Raw genomic sequence first — 13,275 nt, 5'->3', positions numbered from 1 at the left:
TGGCGCTCTGTTGTTTGCTAAGCAGCACGGTTCCGTTCCCATCGTTGGCTCGGCATCGTTGTGTCGAAAGTTCGCAAACCATTGCCAAAGCTTTCGCGAAGTCTACCCACGGCGGTTAGCGTGCATATGTGTGTGTGGGTGTGTGTTTTAAATCGTTTAGCTTACGAAACCATCGTTAGACACGATAGTGTAGGCCAGTGGTTTAACAGTGGATAAAAGTGGTATAGGGATGGCAACAAAAATATAAAAAAATACTCCACTTTCCATCATAACTTTATCATGGTGAAAGTTTATCAATAGGAAGGGGGGGAGGCGAAGCAAGAATGTCGAAATAAACCATGTTGTTGTTCATGTCTGTATTTTTTTTCTCCCTCACGTTTTCCAGCCATCACCATCGTGAATGTGTGTTTTCGTGTTAGTGCTCCGTTCGGCAAGTGTGCGAAGTGTGATGTGGGAAAACGTGGTGTAAAAGTGCTCACACATCTAGCAAAAGGATCAAAGAGGATGTAAAAGGTGTTTCGCGTGAGTGTGAAAGTTAGAAATAGTGCAAATAGAAACGGAATTAAATTTTGTGTGCGCTGTGGGGAACGAAGGTGTAAAAAACAGGTTAAACGGCATAAAGAACGCAGTCCGGTAAGAGAGGTAACAATCCGACAAAGCTGTATTACTCGTAAGCAATACTTAACAATAAGAATACAATAATGGTTTTACTCTTTTGTTGATGCTTGTTTGGTTGGTTAGGATATTTAGGGGTTAGATTTCTTCCAAATGCTTGAGAATGTGTTCAATTGTACGAACTTATTTATTAGCGAACTTCACAACATATTTCATCATTAATTGAAACACACTCGGTTGCTTTAGTGTTAAGCAAATTACGCGTACATGATTCAAAATGGGGTTTGCTTCAAACATGACATCCTTGTTGGACCCTATCGTTTTGTGCCCCTCAATCCAATTGTAACTCGCCAGTGGGCAATTTTCTGGTTCCCCCACCCCGGCCCACTGCTGCCAAAAGGGTAAAAACCGCGAAAAATTCAACAGCGGCTAAAAGCAAACCAAAATTAAAAACAACAAAAAAACAAACCGAACTTTCATCTAAATTAAAGTCTTTCCCCATGTACTTTCATACGCTGAGCGGGAGGTTACCGGGGGCGGGGGACCACGAGCACGTGGTCCGATGAAAAATGTTGCAACGGCGCGTTGACAGTGTTTAATTAATTTTTAATGGTACAGCGCTGGTGGCTGACGGCGCTGATGGCGTCCAGCGCAATGAGCGTCCTGCTTTTTGATGATGCATTGCATACGGTAGCTTGTACCGATAGTTTTCCCTATTGTCCGGAAAAGTGCTGCTGACGCAGGAGCTTTGCTGCTGTTCCTTTTCCTTTTTCGTTAAAGCCTAATTGCAACAGGATGTTCGCAGTTCGCGGAATGGAAGGAAATTGATGAAAAAATGGGCCCCACACACCAAAGCAAAACTAATCACACAGCAGCTGAAAGGTTCCGTTAGAGTTTGCGAAGGATGGAAAATCACCTGTCCAAGACACCGGCCATCCAGCGCGTTAAGCGCGTGGTGGTGTAAAACAACGCAGCAGACGTGATAAAAACTTTGTCTCCGTTTCAAATAACGTTCCCGGTACACCTGCCCGGTACGCCCGTTTTTACTGTGGCGATCCTCGTGGCAGTTCCTCGGTGAAAGTAATGTTGCCATCCGGAGCGAAAGTAGCATGAAATGGAACAAAGAAAGCAACAACAAAAAATGAAACAAAACTCCCCAGTAAACCAAACGCCAAAGATGCGAAAATGTGCGTTGTCGTCGACGTCGCCAAAAGAAAACGTGGCAAGAAAATGATGCTTTTAAAATTTACCGCCATCATTACTTTCGGCGGTGCACTTTTGCCCATCCACCACTTCTCCCACCACCGACCTTCCCCCTGCCGGACCATCCCTGCTGCTCGATGGCTTCTGTCACATGGCATAAAAAAACTCGCCCCCCAATCCCCCCCCTATCCAGAGTGGGGTCGGGTTTGTTGCGTGTTTTCACGAGATTGTTTCTGTTTAGCACCATCACCACCAGCAGCGCTAAGGGTGTCCTTGAAGGGCTGAAGAATGGAGCGAAACGACTTCGAAAGCTCCCACGAGTCCCACGCAAGATGATGGTGTGTGTGTGCGTGTTGATTTTTTGTTTGGTTTGGTTGTTAGTGAGGAATTTCGTTAAGGAAAAGCATCATCAAAAGCGTTTGCCATTTTCACCGGCCCACAAGGAATGTTTTTTTGTTGTTGCTGTTGTTCAGGGAGGAGGGGTTGGAAGGTGCGTAAAAACGGTGGAAGGGATGCGGACCCCCACTATAGGTGTACTAGGCCCACTGGTGGTGGGCCAAAACTTCTTTCTTGTCGGTTGGTCCCACATAAAACCGTCTGTTCGCGAAAATAACGCCACGCTTTAGACGTGCGGGAACGGTTTTCATTTAATTTCCTTCCCTCGAAGAACTGGCCCAAACTTGATGCGGAAAACTCGTGGCGGGTGATTGTAAGATGACGCAAAATGGTGGCTGTTGATACGCTTACTCTACTCCTCTTTCGCCTCCTCCTACTCTAAACCCCCCTCTCATTCCCTTCTATTCCATCTTATCCATTCCGCTTCCGGCAGCTGTACGGTTACTGATCTGTGTGCTTCAAACTTCTTGTGCCTATTGGCGGCTTAGCAGTCGGTGGGTGCAGACTTGATGTTTTCCCGTTTGATTGGCACGATTTTTTGTGTGTTTTATTGTAAAACATGCAAAACAAGAAAATGATACCTAGGAAGTGCGTAGTATGGGGACACTTTCTCTCCCTTGTGGCAGGTTCAACGCACCGATCACGCCTGTGTACGGAGGATCGCGTGAACCTGGCTACACCTAGAATTGCTGTTCTGTGGCAATGGCTGCAATACGTTGATTAAATCGGAGGCTTTCATCCCGGGGCCAGGCAGTGTGCTGCGTATGACCGAAACAAAAAAAAAAAGAAAGCTCTTCCAAGTAGGCCTTGAGCTGTTGGTATAAAGTTTTGTTCTGTGTGATCTGGCCCGTTCCTTGTTGGTAATGATGGTTTTTTTTTATCTCCTCCCTACCCAGTACGTCTCAAACATTACGCAGCACCGTTGATGCTTCTCGCACAGCGCACCACCAGCACATCGTTTTTCGTAGAAATCGTTATCTTTCTTGAGCGTTTTGTTCGGTCCCTCAGAGTTTGTTGGCCCTTTTAAAACCATCACAATGAGCTCGTTTTATTCCGGTTTGTGACGTGAAGGCATAATCCAGCACTTCCGTTAATCATCTCACGTTTGGCCGCACGGCACTGTGTGCTGTGTGATGTCAGTGTCATAAACGACACGTAGTGGTGTTGTCGCTGCTAATAAGAAACCACACACCCACACCACTGCCTGACTGCTGGAAAGGAACGGCTGTAATGGTTTATCTTAACGAGAGTTTTCTTCCGATTGTATGCTTTTGGTTGTCACAAAATACAGGATGCCTTCAAATTAAGCGGACCGCCTTGCGTTAAGACGACGATGCGAGACGGAGCTGAAAGCGGCTACATTTTGGCATATTTTCTAATTATGTTCTCCCGCTGGAGCACACACAGAATAATACACCCGGTTTTAGCATATCAACATCAAAACAGATTATATGGTAATGTTTGGATGGAAAGTGACTCGGTGCAAGGTTTGTGCGGGGCAAGGGAAAGACGTTTAAACTCGTTCGGATAATGAATATGTTTCACGAATGAGCATGGCGGGTCTTCCGGTGCGATGCGTATGGAACGCCTTTGCAGTTGCAGCAAGGCAAAGAGAACAGCGATGGCATCGGATGACGATGATGAAGTCTTGCGGTCCGCTGATGCGCCGTGGATGGTTAAGTTTATTTGAATGCTTTGCTGAATCGTTCACACCATTGTTTACTTGCGAAACATAAGATTAACCTTTCTTAGGTTTGGTTTTCGTGTAGATAGAGCAATAATATTAACTTTTATAAAACAATAATTACAAAACGCTTGAAATTTGTTTTGAATTATACAAATCAACAGAAAAAATGCTGCTTCAGAACGATCAAGTGCCACCGTGTAGGGTTCTTGAGTTTAGGCCAAAGAGCTGGATGCATTTATGTGAGCCTTGCACATCTTATTTGTTACGTTATTTATTACATTTAATATTTGTTATTCATTTATTACAAATGGCAAGAAAATGCCCATGCAGGAGAGACGGTTTGAGCCTGGAAAGTTAAATTCGTTGGCCTGTAACCTTCACATAGATCCGGACGTACGTTACATCCTTCATCGCTTAGCATTTGAAGCAACCCAATGTTATTGTTAATTAGTTTGGCAATTTTCATCCAGGACTTCGAAGGAGCTGATAGCGTCATACAATTTAGCGCTGGCTATCTTAACACATGCTTCCTTGAAAGCAATGAAGGTTTCAAAAGTGTGGTCAGTCATCTTCTTCTAGATAAGCTGCTTGATGAAAATCAGATTAGCGGTTTATTTCTGGACGTTCAATCCTCTCGGTCTCCAGAGCTGATTCCGAGAATGTGTCACTTCGAACTGCTAGTATTTAGGAGAATATTTTGTAGAGGGTATTGAACACCGTAACATCCTTGTAGTTGCTGAACTCTTGCTGTTGTTGATGTCTTGCTTGCAGATGTCTTGCTGTTGTTGAGCCCAGGGATAGTCTTACAGATTCCGGGCTAGATGCCAGTAACTTGATATCATCCACCAGTGGAGTTTCTACCCGTCAGTGGACCTGATCGTTTAGCAAAACACTGATTGGATCGCGAGAGGATTTGTTGACTGGTAGCTGACCAGATTTCCATCCTCATTACTACAGCAAGTCATTTCAAGTTCTATTGGTAACCAGTTATTTCGAGGTTAAAAAATTATTCCGAGTTTGATTTCCTTACCTGTTCGAGTAAGTGCACTAAATTGTGAAGTTGATGTCTATTGTAAAGAAAGTTTAGCCAGTTAAAATGAAACGTAATTTCGACCTGACCATAATGTTCTTTGTTCGCAAACACTGACCAACCAAAGTGGTACCGCACACCTGCGTTGCCACAAAATCAGCAATTCAATTCAAACGCTCAACTCTGGCCCGGACCGTCACGAGCGTCTACGTTGTCTCATACCGGGCCGTATCTCGCTCCACGCCAACAGTGATGCCTTGAGTGGTTAACATTCATTTGATTTGATTTTCTACACTCATTTGCACCTCCTCTGCCATTTTCATAACTAGCACTAGTGCTGCTCGCCAGCCGGAACCGGAAAACCTCTTGGGTGCTCCGTAATTAGTTCATTTCAATTTACCCCTTTCTTTTCGTCCGCTTGTTTCGGTCCACGTTTCGGTTTCATGCCATCCATGGGCTAACGCTGTGTGGCCTGGGAAATGCCGGAACTGAGCAAAGAAAAATACATCCTTCTAGCGAAACCATCAACATCAGTCGGTGGTACGAATTACCGCGGTACATAACCTGCCATGGTGAGGGCCACGTGTATTTGGCAATTTTCTCACGTTTCCCAGCCACTCGAGTCGGGTGGCTGGCATTGTCGAGTCGCTTCGCTTAACGCCACGGATGGAGTGGGGCTGTAGTTGTAAGGTGTTGTGACTCGCTGCTTCCCAGGATCCACAGCGACCCGGTGTTTGTAGTAATGGCCCAAAAGTTTCTTCACCATCGTCACCTTGCGTCGCCTTTCGATGCGGGAAGCGGGGATTCTATTTTTCCTAAGAACGTGTGGTACACGAATGGGGTGCTGAAATGTTAGGGCTTCCCTTGCGTTGCTCGGGAAGCGAACCGTGGCTGCCCCAGCGGGTCAAGAAATTAACGAAAACCAACACGGCGACACATTCAAGTAATATTCAAATAAATTCCTAATTAAAGCAGAACGCGTTCCGGGTTCGGACAACCGTGTCGCGTGGCCTGAGGTAGCCCCATTCACTGTGGGAGGGCACCGAAATACGTTGCCAAGAAGCCATTGGGGTTCCAAACGGTAGGAAAAAGGGCCGTTTGGACGATGTTTTCGTCATCGGTTGTGTAACGGAAAGGAAGTGGACAGAAGTTAAGCTACATCCGCTACCAGTTTCAGCCAAACCGGATCTAATTGTGCTGAGTGGTGTTCGGTAATGTTTTGCCGCAGAGTGCCATTTTTATTTCAATCAAGCCATTTCTCGGCAAACGGTACGGCGCACTGGGTTTCGTGCAATATCCCGAACGGGCTGCCACCGCCACCGCCGTGCGGTGGTTTATTTTTGGGGGCTGTGCTTTGGCATTCGGGGTGAAGATGATTCTTTGTAGCAGACTGTGTCGCTGTGACGAAGTGGTTTGTTGAGTTCTTGCTTTGTGTCGATTTTGTCCCTGTTTCGTTTTGTTTCTTCGTTCACTGCCGCACGCTTAGCACGTAATGGAGAGCCGCACAATGGAGACGCATGCTGGCAATAGAGCGACGTCTCGCATTGGGATGTTGGAGTACCGTGGGAAAAAAAAAACACGCCAAACCAATCCTTTCGGGCTCTTTTGTTCGGTGAATTTAGCTGGTGTGCCGGTACGTCTGGGGCGAATGGTACGAATCGGAATGGAAATCCTTGCGCTTCCTGTCCTGCTCCCAGCTCCCTGTCCCTGTGCGAACGAAGAAACGTGCCCGTGCCAGATTTTTGGATTGCTCGCCGTAGAAGAATCGATGCAAAACGATACCATCTCGCCGGGTTGAGCTTCCGGGTTGGGTTGTGCAATGGACGAATCTGTCGATCGGATGATCCATTCGATTCAATATGTAGCAGCACTGCACTTGGCCACTGTGTACGGGCGACGGTTGACACGATAAATCGAATTAATCGCTGCTGCTGAAGCTGATTCGTTCTGTCGGCCATTGCTCGCTGCCTTGCGATACACGTTGACATTTTCTTTCGATCGTCTCCTCTTCTAAACCGGCACCAGAAGGCTCTTGATGAAATTACTAATTCGCATTCCACTTTCGTTGATCGTTTGCGTACTTTAGTCTCTAGCAGCGTGAGCAGGGGTTTCGTGTCTCTGCGCGTTGGCAGGAATGGGCTGGCAAATGTTATTTTCCCGAAATCAATCAATATTCCGCGTCATGCCTTCGTAATCCGGTGTAATTTTGTGTTTGTAAGCAGCTTTTGGTGATGTTTTAAGTGTGCAGCGGATGAATATATTAGCATTCATGGGTTTAAGTTTACTTTGCTGTTGTTGAGGCAAATTAACAACTCGGGGCGATAAATAATAGTGCTATCTTTTAAGAATAATTTTTGAGTACAAAAGTTTTAGAGATTGAGTGAAAGAGAAATAAACAAAATAAATAAACTTTATATTCATATGATATATCTCAAACATTGAAAGCCTTCGTTTGTTTAGTGGTGGGTAGACTTTTCAAACCCAAGTAGTTCATAAAATTTTTGAATAATTGTACATTGAAGATTTATAAACATTCATAGATCTGAGCCAGTTTCAGTTCCTTTGTAATAGTGCTGCGTAAAATGGGACTGTAAATAAACAGCTTCAATTAATTTTTAAAATTTTCGAGTGTCATGATTCGAACCAAAAAAAAGTTCTGATAAACTTGACATAAATAGTATGTTTGGTGAATCGTGGGATGAATTAAGGTACAACAGCGTACCATCGTTTCCAAGAGCTCTCCTGCGAATCAGAGAAACTCCTCAAAGGCAGTTGGCGCAAACATGCGAGAGAAAAATAATATGATAAGTGCCTAATTAGGCCAACCTAATTGATTCTCCGGGGTCGAGGGCTGTTTTCCGGTACCATCAAAGCACTGCTGCATAATTTTCGAGTGGCGTTAGCAAACGAAACATTTTACCAACGATTCGTTTTATGAAATTCGATTACACGCACACAAAAAAAAAATCAACATTCCTCAAGTGCAAGTGTTTGTGTTGAATGTTTTTGCTGAATGTGTGTACCGGGAAAACTCATTCGTGTCGAAAATAAATGGCGCAACCAAACCGGTAGGTCATACCACGGGGTTTGCTGTAACGCGATGCGGAGGATGCAGGGCGAACAGAAAGTTTTGGTCGCTTTCATCAACCCGCGCCAAACGCTCCAATGGGGAAGAATTATTCACGCTTAAATTTTCAACAAACAACTGTTGTTTTCTAATGACAGTACATACCGTTTAATTCCAGTCAATTGCTTTTCATTTAATTAGTGGACCCTCTCGTCGTCGGGCGAGCCCGGCTCGAACGTACGTTCAATTTGTTCCGCAGAGCGCACGGAAGCACACGGAAACGATGGATGGTGGTACACTAGTACTCCTGTGCTAATGGTTCCCCATTCCGGGGGTGAAAGTTTCGCCCGACTTTATAAGGAGCCAGACGAAATGCTAAGTAAGACACCGACAATGGGTTTTGCCGTTTGAAAAGTGGGAAACCTTTATATCACCGCACAACATCAAAAATTAACGTACGTCGCGCCGTCGCCTATCGGCTAACATTTCCTTTCGGCAGGGTTTCGTTTCGTGGCTATTAGCGCTTCAATCGTGTGCTAAGCTTCAATGAGGTGTGAAGTTGAGCGTGTTTAATCTTACACCGCTAGGTGAATGTGCTGCACGGTGGCTTATCGAGTGCGAGTGGAAGCACCAACGGTAAGAAAGTGAGCGGGCCGGGATCTAATGAAAGTGACGTACCGTAATTATGTTAAATTCTGCTTTAAGAGCGACACCCGATACAAAGGACACTGCAAAGAAACCTAACAATTACACCTTTTTCCGAGCAAGCGAGGGAAGTTTAACTGATTGGAAAAGTTCTGGTGGGACGTGTGAGTGTGTGTGTGTGTGTGTGGGGGTATGTATTTTTCCCATGTCAATCGTTTTCCTACGCTTCGTGTCATGGTCACATTCCTGCGCTCTAAACGGTTACACATCTGCCCATATTCCCCAAGCGGCATGGGTATATGGCTGTGCAAAATGCGATTATAGAAATATAAAGAAGCACCATTGAGCCGTACACCCCCCTGAATTACCATCGTCCCTCCCCCATTCACTGGGGCCATCTTTGCCCAAAACGGATCCGGGCGTCCCGAAATCCTTGGCACAAGATGTGACTTTTCTTGAGCACGCGCTGAATACGCATGGTTCCGGATTGGGAAAAAGCCAACATACGCACCGTTCCGCTCAAGGAAATCGTTCGGTAAGGGGAAAAGCCCTAACCGGTCTTCAACGGAACCGATATACCGCACCACCAACACCACCGGGGCGCGTTCGCCCGAGTCCGGAGCGTTTTCCCATATCCCCGGCGATCGTCGCAATACGAAGGAATCCATTTTCCAATTTTCCAGGGCTTATGCGTCGCTGTCCCAGGGCTGTGCAAACAAACATACAAAGTTATAATTTATATTTATCCGGCCGCTATGCCGCTCATTCTGCTGCTGCTGCTGCTGCTGATGCTGCTTGAATGCGTACACACGTACACGAGACACATGCCGGGGGGCCGCTAGAGTTCCCAGTGGAGATGGAAGAAGGGGAACGGCGAGTAAACGTGGGGCAAGACTGTTGACACAAAACCAACCAAAGAAAACCAGTGAGTGTGCGGATGTGTGTGTGTGTGTGTGTGTGTGTGTAAGTTCCATTTTCCAGTTTTGCCTACCGCCGTGGCAAATTGTAACGTTACAGCTTCCGGCGCCTCAGGTCGATTTGAACTCATTAAAAGAACGACACTGTTTTTGAAATTTTCCTACGGCGAATCAGCGCCGGATGGTTGCTGGCTGGGCAGCGGCATCAGCAGACCCGCTTGCAGCGTTTTCCCACCCAGCAGAACCTGTTCCGAAACTGTTGATCAAGATAAATATTTGTGGTGAAATTTCGGTCCACCGAAAAACTATCGTAACACGGGGGCAGACGGTGCCCTCGGAACCTTCTGCGGTGTCAAATTGATTTATACCGAACGGGACCACGGCTTCCCACGCCGCTGTGGGAAATGGGACCAGTGGGCCCAGTTTCGTACGCCCAATTCTTGGGAGAAAGTTGTTTAATGATGCTGGGCGTTGGTGCTGAATAAAGAAAGTCAACGGAGGCATGTTTGGACGGGAGCAGACATGCATGAGGTGAATGGGTACTGGGGCATAAGCTTACTGCGGCAAATTAACGCTCTTCCGACCCGGATCAAGGCGCCGCTGGTACACGGTTGCCGGTGGGTGTACCGGAACCTTCGATTGCCATCGACGATATCTTGGGTGGTGGTAACGTTTTTCGTACGTGTGATAAGTATGCAATGGTTTATTGGAAGCGCTATTCAGAGGTTGCGTGTGCATCATGAACTGTGACTCAACCTCACAGGCCGAACTCTCGTAATTCTTCAACATGTAGTTCATTTTAGGCTGGGAGTCCTCTTTTCTAAAGCATTACGTAATATTGATAGCCAACAAAACTTTCCTACGAGTTGCCAAACACTTTAAACTCCAACTCAATGCTATAATTGTCTGTCTTAGCATAACATGTGCTAGAATGTTGACGATCCTATAGCAGAAGCTAACATTTGCTCCCTCGTCTTCCATGGGCTCATTTAACTTTACGTCATCATGTTGGACCCCTTTTTCAAATTCCAAAAATTCCTTATAAATTAAAACTTTTTAAACGTAGGAAAATGTTGACACAGTGTGTATTTTACACACACTTATTTTTGGTTTTATTTACGACCTGTCCACGACTATGAGACATACATTCAGGTACTTTGTAGAGTTTTAAAAGTGTCTTATACTTTTAAATACAGGATTTTTAATTGATTTGATTCGATTTAATCGTTTAGCTCAACTGATTTTCAGATCAAATAGTTAAAAGTGGACTATTCAGATCAAATAGGGTAAATAATGTGGACTTAAGCTTAAGTTTTCGAATAGGTTCTTTGTAGTATTTTGTAATATTTCAATAGAAGATATCGTTAAAATTTAAAACAAATGGGTAGGTTACATTGTAATTTAAAATAAAACTAGTAATATTTAGTTTAGTTCAACGCGTTTGCAAATAAAATCGGAACTCAGAACTGTATAAAAATGTCAATTAAAAAATGAAATGTAATTTTCGCTTGAGATTGCGCCAATCGGTACCAAAGACATCTTAAAAGCGAAATTATGATGTGGTAACAACGACCAGTTCGAATGATTTCGTAACGTATAAACACCAACTAATAATCTAATTCTCTGCGAGTTTGCAATAAAACGAAAAAAAATCTAACAAGTCGATTACATTTCACGTAACTTTGGAATAGAAAACAATTAAGGAAAACTTTTTTCGTTCGATATAGAGCAAAGCATGGGAATAGCAAAAAAAAAAGTTGAACATTTCTGTTCTGTAATGAAATCATGTTCCACTCACAGTGAACCTATTTGCTGGTGTATAGTTTTTGTCCCCACGTTTTCCAGACCCGTCACAATGGAGCCTCCCACGGAGTGCTTTTTATGATAAAAAATGTAACACTGATGTAACGGCACTAGGCACTAATGGTAGATCCTTTTTTAATTAATTAAGATTAAGGGCATTGTTTCGGTTTCATGTTTTTTTTTTGTTTGTTTGTCGTGTGGTCTGTGTTAGACGTTACAATACACTTTCACCATCACGGTGGTTGTGGGCTTAAAATCTTTTATCAAGACAACTTTGGTGAAGGTATCGCTTTTTTTTTTGGTGTGAGCTTTCTGTACTTTTCACATTTGGAGAGTGTGTTTCACTGAGAGAGAAACAAAGCAACCATAGGCAAAACATTACAATACACGTTCATGTTGAGTGCTGTAGAACACAGTCAATACTGGAAAACAGAACGGAAACAGACAGGCAGAAGTCGCCAATGAAAAAAAGATTGGAGATGAACGAAACAAACAGTAAAATGGATTACAAACAATCGAATTTACCAGCTATGGTGTCACCGGGTGTCGGTGTTTTTGGTTACTGTTCTCTCATCGCCACCGTTTCCGACTCTTTTATTTCATTAAAAAAATACAAAACCGAATCTTCACACAACAACCATTGCCTTCTAATCACAATGCTTACGACTCGCAACAAAAGGAACCGCCCGTATTTTGCAAGCCACAAAAAGATGGATGGTTTTATGGTAAATTGTTCGCCAGAAAACAGGCCAGAAGAAAATAAAGGCACCAAAAACAGGTTAAAAAACCCATCAGCCAGTGTACGGTGAAGCGAAATGAGAAACGCCACTGTTTCAAGTCGGCCTGTCACCAGCCGGCAGTCAAAACAGGCAGATGACATGCAGATGCCCGGCCGGTTTTGGGCGTTTCTGTCGCTCAAGGCGAGGATTGAGTGAGTCAACATATTTTCTTCAGTTTCTCGTGAGCTTTTGCTTGTTTTGTTGTGTGTTGGTGTAATGTTTTTATTTTTCCACTCCGTGCTGTTTCCATGCAATCCATGGATATGCCCATCGATGCTGCGGACGTGTTTGACGATGACCTTCGTTTCCATTAGAAAAAAAGAAAACCATCGGCATGTTGGCCTTCGTCAAATTTCTACTATCATGACAACGGCCAGCAACAACATGGCGAAGAGTAGTAATATAGAGCGAGGCAGAAAAAAAAACATCGCATCACTGGGATTTAAATTTAAGCCTAGCTTAAGAGAGAAAAAAATTCTTTACGATGAAATTGACAGCCAGAATTTAGCACTATATTTTGACGCTGCCTTTCCCGGGCACTGGTAACGGTCGGTCGTTCACGAGATGATTTGGCTAGTGATGTCAACTCAGCAACGTAACTCGGCTAACCGTACCTCCTTCAGCCGTAGCAGTCTGCCCACTGCTAGCCGCTTTCGTATGAATAATCCTGTTCGGCTGAATGGGGCGATGGTTCTTTTCGGCTGATGGCTTTGGAAGTAGTAGCTCCGAGTGGGTCGAAAATGGGTCAAACTACTCAAAATCCCAACCGGCGCTAGAAAAGGACACCGAACGAGTGTAAGTAAACAAGTAACCGAAGAAATGAAAAAAAAGGAAGCGAAGGGAAAACTAAACAAACATTTTAAGGACAGAAAAAGCCAATCCGATTCCATCAAGGTTTTGGTTTGTGGCGGTTTGGTGGCAGGCCATAAAGTAAGGGACTTTTCTTTCCATCAATCATGGGGGAAATAAAATTGTCACTCGTTTTTGCCTATGAAGACCTTTCTTGGGTGAAGAATTGCAGTTGGTCTTTAAAAATAACAGAAACCTGTGCTCAAAGCGGAATATTTAAAGTAGCTGCTATGGTACAAAAGATGGAATATTCCCTATAGTGTAAAATAATTATTGAGTGATTT

This window comes from Anopheles moucheti, chromosome 2, assembly GCF_943734755.1.
Source record: "Anopheles moucheti chromosome 2, idAnoMoucSN_F20_07, whole genome shotgun sequence".
NCBI classification, from domain to species: Eukaryota; Metazoa; Arthropoda; class Insecta; order Diptera; family Culicidae; genus Anopheles; species Anopheles moucheti.
The sequence above is the reverse complement of the archived record's forward strand: the minus strand, read 5'-3'. Positions refer to the sequence as shown.